The 14,453-nt window shown below is 40.8% G+C and overlaps 1 protein-coding gene and 1 pseudogene across 1 annotated transcript in view; both read right to left on the bottom strand.

Moving 5' to 3' along the window:
* Phex (phosphate regulating endopeptidase X-linked) overlaps positions 1-14,453 on the bottom strand; it is a 300,129-nt gene that overhangs the window by 262,845 nt on the left and 22,831 nt on the right. The window lies entirely within an intron of this gene.
* Positions 341-8,961, bottom strand: LOC110287035 (fructose-bisphosphate aldolase A pseudogene; annotated as a pseudogene).

The raw sequence follows: 14,453 nt of genomic DNA, 5'->3' as shown, positions 1-14,453 counted from the left end.
TCATGATAAATTATATCACCAAATGCATTTTGGCATGAAAAAAATGGCATTGACACTCTTGGAATGGACCCAGCTTAGGTCTTTCCCACTGACCCTCTCAGCCCTTCCTTCTAGCCTATCTCTATTCCTTTATATCAGCTGTCTATCCCCAGAAACACCTTTTTTCCATTAAATAGTTGTTTATTGGCAGTGGACTGGAAGGGATGACAGAGTTAGAATTCATAAACAACACAACACACAAGCCATGAGGGCAGCAAGAGTGATGGGAAAGAGATTTTCAACAGCAAGTAGGTAGGCAGGGGCCTGGAGTGTTGATGGAGTAGCCTTAGATCACCTCTTATTAGTAGGCATGGTTAGATATGAAGAGAGATTCACTGGCTACTACTCCCATCTGACCACTTGGGGTGTACGTTCCTTGGCAAATGAAGCTGTTGGCCAGGGCTCACTTGATGTACTCTTCCTGGGAAGCCTTCACATTCTCTTTTCTTCCTGCCCAAGGCCTTTAGAGCAGAGGCCTGCAAGGCTCGGCCATAGGAGAAAGTCAAGGCCCATAATTTCAGCAGGGGACACTTGTTGGTAGTATTAAGGTTGATGGCCGCCTCTTCCTCGCCCTCCCCTCCACATAGGAAAGTGACCCCAGGGGACAACAGGGAACACTGTTACTCTGACAGTTGCCATGGCAATCTCCTCATTGGAAAATTTCTGGGTCCGAGCATGACCTTGGGTGACCATGTTCGGCTTCAGAAATGTATTTTCCAGATAGATATGGTAGCCACTCAAAGCCTTGTAGACAGTAGACAGTACCTTCTCAGTTACAAACTGACACTATTTCAAGTTATGGTCTCCATCAGGGAAGATTTCAGGCTCCACAATGGGTACAATGCCATTCTGCTGGGAGATGCTGGCATAACAGGCCAGAACACTGGCATTTTCCATGATAGCAAGGGCTGAGGGAGTATGTTTCCCAATCTTTAGCACACAGCGCCACTTGGCAAAGTTGGCTCCATTCTTATACTGGGCACAGTGTTCAGACAACCCATCCAGCCCTTGGGTAATAGTCCTGCCATTGGTTCCTGTCAGGGGCACCACACCCTTATCTACCTTAATGCCCATAACACCACCTTTGTACTTGATTACTTGGGAGAAGGGACATCCATCATCTGTCTTCTGTTACAGTGTTTCATGGACAAGGATCACTCCTGGCCAATGAAGAGATTTATACGGTCAGCAGCAGTCAGCAGCAGCTGGCAGTAGAAGTGCCTATTCACCTCTGTGTTCTCGGTGCCAATGGACCACAGCTGCTTGGCAATGCTTCCAGTGGAGTCATCTGCAGCCAGTATACCCAAGCCCAGAGCCACAAATCAGTGAGCTATATCATACAGTTCCTTCTTCTGCTCCAGGGGTCAGTGCTGGGTATGGGTAGGACGTGATGCTACTGGCACATTCCTGACACAAGAGGGCGTGGATCTGCCGGATATGCTAAAGGACTGAGGAGTGAATGTGGTTGCTAGGGTAATCAGAACCTCATTCTACTGCACCTTCCAAGAGAATGAAGCCTATTCAGCTAGGGTGGGAGGTCCAAGAAAAACGTTTTACAAGGGACCTCCAGTGTCCACACTGGGCCTTAACTCGGGTAGGCTATTCTCGCTATCTTTTCTATCGTCCCTTATACTTTTATTTCCAGAGTAACTCTTAATCCATTAGCGGCCTGCTTACAGGACCCTGCCTCCCACAACACGTCCATTCCCTGGAGAGTCTACTTCTTGGTTCTGAACAACTCCTCTAGCAATGTCCAACATATCTTTTCAGCTTTTCCTCCTGGCCCTTTCTTCTACCCACTGATCCATGGAAGCAACCACTATACAAAGACAAAATCAGTGAGTTGGAGAGATGGCTCAGGGGTCAAGAGCATATGAGTGCTCTTCCCAGAGGACCTGGGTTCAATTCCCAGTACCCACAGACAGATCACACCTGTTTCTAAGGCCTAACACCCTCACACAGACATAATACATGCAGACAAAACACCAATGCACATAAGATAAAATAAATAATTTTTTACAATGTCAAGATCAGATATCAGGCTGGTGAGATGGCTCAGCAGTTAAGAGCACTGACTGCTCTTCCGAAGGTCCTGAGTTCAAATCCCAGCAACCACATGGTGGCTCACAACCATCCATAATGAGATCTGATGCCCTCTTCTGGAGTGTGTAAAGACAGCTACAGTGTACTTACATATAATAAATAAATAAATCTTTTTTAAAAAGAAACACCTCAAGAATCATAACTCCAGAAGCCATGAGTTCAATACAGCTGGAGTAAAAGCAAGTCTTAGGACACATAAGAAAATTGAAATAACACTGCATACTATCTATCATGGGTTAAAGGTGGATATTAGCAAGAAGAAAAAGTTTATAAACTTATGGAAACTTAACTCACTACTGAATGAAAACTGGGTCAACACAGATATTTAAAAAAATAATTAAAGCGTTTCTAGAATTGAATGAAAATGAATACACAACATACCCAAACTTATGGAACATACTGAAGATGGGTCTAAGCACTAAGTGGTTCATAGCAATAAAAGCCTACAATTTTTAAACTTAAATATATTTTGATCATTATCTTTGCCTCCCTGAAATCCTTCCAGATCCTCTTGTCCTTCTTACCCGCCCCCCAACAACTATAAATTCTTTCTCAGAAAACAAACAATACAAGAACAGCAAACAAACAAACAAAAACCCAGACCAAGAAAATAAAACAGCACAACCCCACTCAAAAAATAAAATTAAAATTAAAACCAACCACACTGTAACCAAATAAAAGTACCCTGAGATTTAAAAAATGCCTGTGGTAGTGGCCATTATGTGCTGGTCTACTACTGGGGTTGATATTCCCAGTGTCACTCCATTGAAGAAATCTGATTTTTCCTCTCCCAGCAGGTATTAATGACAGTTCAGATGTTAACTGTAACCTCCCCACCACAGCCTGAAATCTGGCTGATCAGGCTTGACTGTTATCTAGAAGATCACCTGGGATGGAGTCTGCCACCCTATCATTCTGCCCTTCCCACTGCTGTTATCTGCCGCCTAGCTGTTCCAGAGTATTCACGTGGTCACCTGTAGCTGGACTCCGAAGATGATTTGAGGAGAATGGGCCCCTCCCCCTTCTTTATAACCCCATGTTCTGAATATTAAAATTGAGCTTTGATCAGGATCCTGTCTTAGCTCCATTCTTTCTCTCGTTTGTCTAGTTCCCTCTCTTTCAGCCAGAGTCTGCCACTTCAGCCATACCCTGTTCCTCAAGAGCCTCTGGACGGCCTGCAACAGTTAACCTTTACACTCATGGCTAGATTTTCATTAATTAAGTAATTCAATCATTCTTTCATCTTTTCAATATAACAAAATAAAATATAAGAAGATAGAACAAGCCAGGCGTGGTGGCGCACGCCTTTAATCCCAGCACTCAGGAGGCAGAGGCAGGCAGATTTCTGAGTTCGAGGCCAGCCTGGTCTACAAAGTGAGTTCCAGGACAGCCAGAGCTATACAGAGAAACCCTGTCTTGAAAAACCATTAAAAAAAAAAAGAAGAAGAAGAAGAAGATAGAACAAAAATATCACTTTGGAGTTGGACAGACCGAGAGAAGGAAAAGAGCCCAAGAAAAGGCACAAGAGTCAGAGACGCACTCATTCCCACACTTAGGAGTCCCGGAAAAAGATTAAACTATAAGCCATAATATAAGCACAGGGGACCTGGTTCAGACCCTTGTAGGCCCTGTACATGTGGCTTTAGACTGTGCGTTCATATGAGCTTGGCTCATGCTGATTTGGAAGGCCTTAAATTTATGTTCTTATGAGTCTCTGGATTCCCTCATTGTATGTTGTAATGCCTCCATTTTCATCTCCAATTTTATTAATTTGGATCTTCTTTTCTCTGTCTTTTATTTATTTTGGATAAGAGTTTACATTATTTTGAATGGGGGGGGGTGTAGGCACAAAGTTGGGTGGATGAGGAGGTGAGGAGGGTTGGGAGACGTTGGGGAGGAGAAAATCAGAATCAGAATACTGCATGAAATTTTCAATTAAAAATTAAGAGTTATTATAGAATCAAAAAGTTCAGCTGGGTGGTAGACACATCTCTTTAATCTCAGCTCTTGGGAGGCAGAGGCGGAGGCAGAGGCAGAGGCAGAGGCAGGTGGATCTCTGTGAGTTTGAGGCCAGCTTTGTCAACAGAATGAGTTCCAGGACAGCCAAGGCTACACAGAGAAACCCTCTCTTGTAACAAAACAAAGCAAAAAGTGAAAAGTTGGTATTGACCATGGGAATTCTCCATTAGACTGAGTACTCTTTTTTTTTTTTTTTTTTGGTTTTTCAAGACAGGGTTTCTCTGTGTAGCCTTAGCTGTCCTAGAACTCACTCTATAGACCAGGCTGGCCTTGAACTCAGAAATCCGCCTGCCTCTGCCTCCCGAGTGCTGGGATTAAAGGTGTGTGCCACTATGCTTGGCTCTGAGTACTCTTTTCAACAAGGACTAGTCACAATCAAGTCTGAAGATCCAAGGCCTAGCATTTGGTGTGCAAAACTAGTGCTTAGCAAATACTGGCTGAGCTAAATTTCTGAGAAGAAAAGACAAGAAAATTTTATTCTTAACAATTAATATTAAGAATTGCACAGGAAGTGGGAATAGTTAAACTGACTACTTTTATCAATTCTTTTTATCATAAACAATATCCTGGCCATGCTAGCATCATAACTTCTGGGTTTGTTCACATTCCAGGCTGTATCATCCATGACTTCATTCCACTGTCTCCATGGGTACTAGTTTAATTTACCAGTTGCCTCAGTTTAATCACCCATTTTCAATGCTCTGTTCTTAAGTATTGGGAAGAAAATGTCCATTTAAAAAACAAAAACAAAAAAAAAAATCGGTAGTCCAGAGAAAACTATCAATCCTGTTCCCTTGATTCACTCCTACTCAAAAGGCAGTGATCAAGCTTAATAGAACTAAGAAGATCTCAAAGCATGATGAGATTCTGAGAACGTATGAAGGAGAAGTGTGTGTGTACCCTTGTGAAGCAGAAGTTCACAGCAGCCGCAGCCAGTTAAGGTCAGTCACTTGAAGTTTGCAACATATAGGAACTGCACAGTGAATAGTTTTAAATTTTCCATGTGTGCAAAGTTTGAGGGATTTGAGTAAAATTCTACCAAGAACCATAGCAGAAACTATGGAGAACATTACAAGGCACCTCCTTTCTGTTCTTTCTCCAGCTCCTATGAGATTCCTGACATTTCCCTGTGCTTCATCTGCTCACTCTAAAAGGAATCCTTGGGCTGTTAAGAGACCAGTGAATGCTGGAGCTATTTACCCAATTTGCTTAATTTGCACTTGAAATTTTTCACATCAACTTTACTGGGGTAAACTCTGAATTTCATTTAAATTATGCAACACTTCTCCTTTGGAAATCAAAGGGAATACCTTCTTAATTCTAGTTAGAGAAAGAACATAAACATTCAAATTTTCAGAACACCAAATCGGTACTGGAAGTTTTCACACCTACATAATGAACAGAATATATGAAACACACACACACACACGGCCTGGTTTCTCTCTGAGTGATGCTTAAAAGCCATCTTTAGATGGTCCATGATTAAATGTTGCCTATAATCTTACTATTTTTAGATCTTGTTGTTTTTCCAGGCTGCAGACTTCAAACAAAGCCTGCTTTCTAGACTCCTTGCTTATTTAGTACACTGAATTTTTCATCCTTCTAACTCACAACAACGTGAATACTAAAGCTATATACAGTCGAACATAGAGACTTGAAATCAGCTTTCAAAGTCCAATATTATTCCCTTAAAAAAATAAACCTCGAGATAACAAAGCGATGGTCCCTGGTTCCTGTGGCCCTCATATTTTACCAAATTGCATGACACTCAGCTTTGCAGTGCCTTAGCCCTGAAGCCAGTCAAGCATGGGATTAACTGAGTCTGTTTGACACCCTGAAAAGACAATAAGAAGTGATATTTCTCATTCTCCTAGAAAACTCCTGCCTACAACTATAGGAACTGTCAAAATGATTTTCTCTGTTCATTTTTTATGATAATCTTAAAAGTAATAATTGTTGGTTAGACTTGACTTAAGTGAAAGGGGCAAGTATTATTTTACAAGGATTAGAAATGTCTAACTCATTAATCTAAATCACAGGTTACCAAATAACACAAAATACCCACTTTTAACACAAAAGGACCTCTTTGTCCAGAAGAAAATCAATTTTATAAAACTTTGAGAACTACAAAACTCTGATGGAAAGTAACTCTTTTATTATGTTCACTTATAAGTGAATTAATTTATAAGGATTACACTTTATCAAGGTTACACTTAAAGTAATTTAAATTTTAGCATCGCTCTTTGATAGAACAGTATTACAATGGATTTGCCAATATGATACTTAAGCTAAGGAAAATAACTGCCCTATTTCAATAATTCATTGTAAAACCTTCCCTGAAATTGAAGCCATTAAAATCCACCTTCAGCTTCATCTACAATAAAAATTCTAGTTATCTTTTTCCCCCTGCTTCCTTTAATCTCACCATTAGGAGAGATTAAAGCAAAGATAGTTGGGTCCTTTCAGAGTATCTGATTCAGTAGGTCAGGGTGGGTTCTAATGATTTTACACCTCTAATGAACTCCAAGATAGTGCTGATGTTTCAGGTCGAGAGAATACACTTTGAATACTACTACTTTAAAACAACAAATTTGACCATGGATTCTTGCTATCTAGAAGCTTATCCCACCCAAGAACAAGTAAGAAGAAAGGCAGCTCTAGCTTTCCTTTCCTCCATTTACAACTCCATTTCTTTATTGTTTTTCTCTGTTCTCTCTCTCTCTCTCTCTCTCTCTCTCTCTCTCTCTCTCTCTCTCGTGTGTGTGGGTGTGTGTGTGGGTGTGTGTGCCATTGTACAAATGTAGAAGTGAGAGGGCAACACTGAGTATTGGTGTTCGACATTGTACTCTGTTGCTCTACATTGCTTATTCCAGTGTATCTGGCTCAGAGACTTCTAAAGATTCTCCTGTCTCTACTTTCCACCTTGTCATAGGTGCACTAAAATCACAGACATGACCTACTATATCTGCCCATCTTTTCCATAGTATCTTAGTTCCTATCTATCACTATTACAAAGAACTATGACCAAAGCAGCTTATAGAAAAAAGTTTATTGGGGCTTACAGTTTCAGAGGGTGAGTCTATGATCATCATATCAGAGACCATGGCAGAAGGCAGGCCGGCATACTGATAGAGCAATAAATGAGAATTTAGATGTTAAGACACAACCATAAGAAACAAACAGAGCTAACGGAATAGTGTGCACATTTGAAACCTCAAAGCCCACCCTCAGTGATCTTCCGACAAGACCACATCTCCAAATCTTTCCAAAAAGTTCTACCAACTAGGGCAAAGTGTTCAAATATAGAAAGAAGCCCATAGGGGCCATTCTCATTCAAACCACACATTGGATCTGAACTCAGGTCCTTACAATTGTGTGGCAAGTGCTCTTTCCAGACCACCCCTCCCTTTTTGAGATAGGATCTCTCAATGGCTTAGAACTCGACAAGTAAATTAGGCTGGCTGGACAGCAAGCCCCATGAGTCTGCCTGAACTCCTAGTGTTAGATTCTAGGGATAGAATTCAAGGCACAAATTTTACCAAATGAGCTATCCAGCCCCATTTTTTTTCTTCTGCTTTTGCTGTTTTTAGGTGTGTGAGGAAGGTATCGTTTGTTTGTTTTGAGGTAGGATCTATAGTTTCAAGTTCTCTATGTAGCCAAGGAGGACGTTGAACTTCTGATCCTTCTGCCTTCTGCCTCCTCCTCCTGATTAGATAGGATCATGTGTATGCACTACCGTGCCAGATTTTACATGGTGCTGGGGATCAAATTCCTGGCTTTGTGTATTCTAGACAAGTATTCCACCGAGTGACATGCCGAGCCCTACAACCCCAAGTTAAGTCAATATTCTCTAAGGATAGCATTAGTTTGTTTTGTCTTTGAAAGTGTCTCCATCCATTTGGATTTTAGTTCCTCAGATTTGCCAGTCCCATATTTAGAGAGATCCTTTCTTAAGAGTAAAAGGAAATAGGAGTTTGAGGTGAGAGCTTGGGTGGGGGTGATCTATGATCAACCAGGAAGCTTTCCAAAATAGAAAAAAAAATGACATAGGACATTTGTTTCAATTCTAGCTTATATGACACCCTATGGAGGAAAATAGGAGGGTAAATATTGTCTCTCAAATCTTAAAAAGTCTGAGCTTCAGACTTTGTGATTCCTCTCTCATCTAGGAAAGCAGCATCAAAACACTGTAAACACAGGTTTCAAAACCACATCCCAACTAACCCCTGCTTTGACTTCCAACCTAACATGCGGAGGTGAGAGGTGGGCGTGTTCTATTCCTGGCTTTTCAAACCATAATGTATGGTCCAGTGAGACTATCTCCTGAAAACTGGGTTGCTGACAGTAGAGGATCAGAGGCTATACTCCTTTTGTTTCTCTGTCCAGACTCTTCTCCCAGAAAAGAGAAGAAGCAATAGGCCCTTTTAGCATTACCAGAGAACTCCACAAGGTAAAAGGTTTGAAAGGATGTATGCTAACTACCATACCCACCAGATGCTATGATGGCTTCCTGCCAGATGCTGCCCCTGAATGAGGGCACTTGGGAACATTCTATGGTCATAGAAACCAGAGGCAATGAAGGTGAGAAATGACACTTCCTGCCGACTTAAGGGAAAAAAATAGAGAAAAAAATAATCAATATGCATCAGAGTTTCCTGCGACTAAATCTCCATTCATTTGGATGGGCACGATGGGGTCTGATGAACTGGTGTCCAATACATCAGTCTCTGCCTCCAAGCTATTCTCCACAGGCAGCCAGTTGCTTCCGCAGAACACATCACTCATCAGGTCCCTCGACATGACATTTACAAATGGCTTCCCACTGCCTTAGGATAAAGTCTAAGATCTTTACACAGCCTACAAGGCCCGCATGCTCTGGCCCCTGCCCTCTTCTTCTGTTTTTGTCTTTTGGCCCTCTTCCCTTCCAAGTCAGAGCTCTAAAGCACACTGCGCTCCTTGCATTTCCTCAAAGGCACCAGCTGGACAGAGCCTCCACTCCTGCAGCTCTTTCCGCCTGGGTTAAAATCGGAGACATTTGAAACGGTAGACCCATAATCTGTGGGGGACAAATTATATGGCTGGATTGGTTTGGGCAAGTCACATAATTTCCTTGACCTTCACTTCATCGGATGTAGGGCAAAGACAGAAATAAGCAATGATGGCTGCCGACATCCCAGAATTAGACTGAAGACTGATGGAAAAATGATTCTCTTAAAGGAATAAACAGTATAAGAAATTCTGGGGCCTTTGGGAAATGAATTAAGAATTTAGAATGGACCAGCAGGTAGTAGAAGCAGTTCCACTTGGAACTTAATCTAAACAGCTACTATAAGAAGTCTCTGCAGTTAGTAACATAGGCAAAATTGTCAGTCATCACGTTTTTGTATGTTTGTGCATTTTTCTCTGCCACAAATGCCTGTTCCTGCACCTATTGGTAGCTATTCATTAAAGAAAAGTCTCATTTATTGTTAAATATGTATTTATTAGTTTTTCCTGTCTATGTGTATGAAGCTGTGTGAGTTTATAGGCACCACATGATTTCAGGCAGCCAGAGAGCATCAGGTTCCCTGGAACTAGAGTTACAGAAGGTTCTAAGCTGCTTTGATGCAGATGCTAGGAACTGAACCCAGGTCCTATGCAAGAGTGGACTCATCTCTCTAAGCCTCTTTTATCTCATTTTATTAAAAAAAAACCTATGGATCTTTTGGAAGTGACTCCCAACAATACTATCAACACCAATGAAGCTTTCCAAACAAACTTATCTTATTTGTGACAAGCTATTATCCAACTAATACAATTAATTTTTCTTTTATGGAAAGTGCCTTTTATAGTGTTCTATTGACATGTCAAAGCAAATAGTCCATCATTACTAATTGATTAAGCATCCACATAGATGCTATTAATCATGATGAACTAATGTAGTATTATTGGGTAGGTTGTAAATCTGCAATTGCATGTAGATTTCCTAATAAATTCTAGTTTTGCATTTTGTTGAGGAGGAAAGGAAAACAAAACAAAAGGAAAGAAAAATCTTTCAGAAAGAAATTAAGGGAAGGAAATTTCTCTCCTTGTATGACAAGAGCAAATTCTTGTTTTCTGTTTTATACCCTAAAAAATTCTTTTTATTTACCCAGTACAATGATATTTGCAGCATGCAGGTTTTCATTTAAATGATATGAAGGGGAAAAAATTCAAACACCCACACACCCTGGAGAGGTACTGAATTTTTCCATGGCAAGCTGTTTCCTTTGATGTATTGAAGCCCAGCTAGCTACTCAGTACACCACTACCCACACTAGCAGAGTGGGCCGCGTCTGAGCCTTGCCAGCACTGTGCCCTCTCAGGTTTCTTCTCAGATCGACTGAATCAGGTAGCATGCCCTAGCTGTGCAGGTCTGTAATCCCAGCTACTTGGAAGTTCAAGCACTGACTGAACTACAAATGAAGTTCAAGTGCAGCTAAGCAACTTAGTGAAACTCTACCTCAAAATGAGAACTAGGAGTAGGAGCTGAGGCTGTAACTTGGTGGTAACTTAGTGGTAAAGTGCTTGCATAGCATGTGAGTCCCTGGGTTCAATCCTCAGTACTAAATTTTTTTTTAATGCATAGCTTATATTTTATATTTCATCGATTCCAACAGTGAACCTCTTTTTCCCATGGCATCATCTCTGAAACTGGACTTGTTTTCAAACAATCTACCCAATGACCACAGAGCTACCATTGCCTGCCCATACACAAACATGAACATAGCCACTCTTCGAGTTGTACTTGAAATGAATTGGATGCAAGGATGGGAAGGTGTCACTTAGGAGGTCCTAAGAAAGATTTCAGCGCAACCTGACAGTGAAATGAAAGCTTAGTGCATACACTAGAAGGCTCCATTGTTGGAAACTTCCTGAGATGATTGACTGAGGATGGATTATAAAGAAATGTTGAATCACTGCTGCTCTTTATGAGCAAGATGGCATTTTGTAGCAAAACAAAGATGATGATTCAAAATCTAAAGGACACTGTAAACAAGTTTTAGTAATGCCTGAATCATTTTTTTAAACTTGCAATTTCCTTTATAATGGACATAAAAGAATTTGGGATAAAAATTACCATCTAGAGAAGTCTAAGAGAATGTCTATGAACGGGTCTCAGAGGGTAAGTGCACTAACTGCTCTTCCGAAGGTCCTGAGTTCAAATCCCAGCCACAACAGGTGGCTCACAACCACCTGTAATGAGATCTGACGCCCTCTCTTGGCAAGTCTGAAGACAGTCACAGTGTATCTATTTATAACAATAAATAAATCTTTGGGGGGAAAAAAGGACAAAGAACAAATACCTTTAAAAAAAAGGAATGTCTATGAACATAATAGGGAAATCCCAAAGGGCAAGAACACATTGAATTATAGTTTACTTTACCTTGCTTGGCACATAATAAATAATGCTGCATGTTACAGTTGCCAATACTTTTGATTCAATGGAATATGCTATTAATTTTGTGATGGCTATGGAAGACCACAGTGTTTGTGCATTCAGTGGCTTAATTTATGTTAAATAAATAGAACTTACAATACTGTACACAGCTAAAAAGTTACAACTTCAGAAGGACCAATATTTTAATTCTGAGAGAAATAAATCCAAAAGCTGTAAGGACAGACACACAAATACCCACACACACAAATACAAACGCTGTCCCATATGACTCCAAATGCACTTTAAGGACACTTGAACCTCCTCCTCTTCCTCCTCCTCCTCTTCGTGAGAAGAGAGGTTTTAATTCCTGAATATTGGGTTTCACATCCAGGTCTGTAGGACAGAAATACAAACTTGGCCCCATGAGGATCCAGGCATGAGGCTACTGGCAAGAGCTGCTTTATGAAAATTCTAAAACACAGCGAGCTGTGCAGCCTTCAGACCTCGGCAGGAACCACAATTGCCTCTTTTCCTCACCCAGAACCTCCCACACATCCCCATGAGATATGTTTCATTCTGGCAATGGCTCAGCTTGCAGCTTTCAACGTCCCCCTCTCACCCGCCAGTTTCTTTTCTTCAACTCAGAGATTCCAGAATAAAAGCAATCCCTTTGACGTCAATTAGCAGAGCAGAATCTTACATCTTAATATTACTTTCACTGGTGTGAATCCAATGCAAAGAGTAGCTCGGGAGGGGGGAGGGGCGGCTTTTGTCTCCTTAAATCATTCCAGGATCTTGGGCAAAATATAGGGAAATGTAAGTTGAGGAGACAAATTAATAAATGAGCAGGAGTGTTTCTTGGCATTCTTCATGTCAACTAGCAAAGCATACCAATAGACTAGACACATTGAAGGGTTCTCATATCACAAAATTCACAAAACCATCTCCAACAGAGTTTAGACAGTTTAAAAAATAGAAGTAAGGGTACTATTAAATGATATCAACTCTATGAAGTTCATGGTCTTGGTAGGCCTTTTCCTGTGAAAGGTATTGATTCTCACACTGTAAAGATGCTTTGACCTAGCTACACCTTCAGTCACAGATGAAAACTGACCATAATTCAGCTATTCGGGGACTCCAGAATATAATTAGGAAATTTGCAACTCGTTTTCACCATGCACTTGTGAACATACAATCACCATTTTACTATTTCTTATGTCTTCCTCTTGTCCTTAACCAAGGGAAACAATGTAGAAGTAACAAGTTCCCCTTCTGATCTACAGCAAGAAAATCTGAGTTCATTGCTTCTGCCACAACGTCTGGATACCCTTAGAAATTCTCACTAAGAGTCCTACATTTTCACTCCGTGTTCCAACTAACAGCAGAAACCTGTGGCTACTTGGAGGACCTTCAACAATCAAAGCCACCCAAGATCATATGAGTATGCCTTCCAGATGTTACCACCAAAGCCATCCAGGGGTTTTCTACACCTGCCAAATAGTCATCCCATTTCAGGAAGTGGTTTTTCAAAAGTATGCCAACTCTTCAGTGGAAGTGTAAAGGAAAATTCAGCAGTACACACTAACTATGGAAAACAAGACCTGGGTGTGGGCAGGTGAAGGGGTGGCATTGTGGGAGTGAACAGCTTTCTTTCTCAGGACACACATATCCTGTGTCATCAGCCATGCCAAAGAACGTGTATTTAGTTGAAAGAACCTAAATTTAGTCAATGATTTCCTAGAGGAAAATGTTTCCTTCCTCCTTCAATTTTCAAGCTCACAGGAAACTTTTCATAATGTGTTAGAATACTTATGCAACCAAAACACCCCCTTGTCTGCTCTCCCACTCTTTTTTTTTTTTTTTTGCCATCAATATTCCTATGCAAAGAATATTGAGGCTGTTGTTCCACTTCTCAGAAACCTCAGCATTCTCCATCTCAAGTTAAAAACAAACCAGAAACAAAGAAAGAAGGGAGGGCAGGAGGGAGGGAGGGAGGGCAGGAGGGAGAGAGGGAGGGAAGATTCCAACAGCATCATCCACCCACGTCATTCCTGTTATCTCTTCCTACTTATCCTTTCTTTCTAACAAAGTTACAGGTTTTGTCTTTAGTATCTGGCTGCAAGCACCTCCATATGTATAATTCCTTTACCCTACCATAACCCATGACTTCAGCTCATCCAATGGTCCGTGTTTTCAAGACTGAACAAGCTAGACCTTCCTTACATAGTGTACTGTTATATTTATGGGCATACATTGTATTTAGTGTATTGCCTTCTGTATCATTAGTACAATTCATAAATATTTCTTATGGCAGAACTACATCACCTAGAATTGAGAGTTTGTCTTTAATCCCTGGATTCAACACCACGTGGTAGCAGTTAGTAAGTTCAACTGAAAATATACTTCTTCTGTGGCCTGAAAAATTCTTTCATGAGTTCGAGTTGCTATTGGCACAAACCTCTAAACACAACTGTCTAGTTTCACCAAACATCCTCAGAAACACACATTAACTTCCAGTAATGTGCTCATTATCAAGAGTCTAGACAGTGGCATTTTGAAAGAGCTGTGTAAACATAGGTTTGCAGAAGAAACCAGGTATTCCTAAATACAGTTAAGAAAACCCTTTTTGGATTTACCATGTGATTCACAATATACAGCTACTTCAGTAACTCACCAAATGACAAGACCTGAGCTCTGGTACAGCTGCTATGACTTGAAATGGTGATACAAGCAGATACCATTATCTATCTACATGCAACATCTGTAATAACACAGGAAAATAAGCACAAATGAAAGTCACAAACACTGCTGTGTTCTAGCAGAGATGAAGGGAGAAAAGAGAAAGAAGAAAAATTGATGGGAAAAATGTCAACAGCACCTAGAGAGGACCTAG

The sequence above is a fragment of the Mus caroli genome, unplaced genomic scaffold (genome assembly GCF_978045245.1).
Source record: "Mus caroli unplaced genomic scaffold, Mus_caroli_1 scaffold_5, whole genome shotgun sequence".
Lineage (NCBI taxonomy): Eukaryota > Metazoa > Chordata > Mammalia > Rodentia > Muridae > Mus > Mus caroli.
This window is presented reverse-complemented; position numbering and strand designations above follow the sequence as displayed.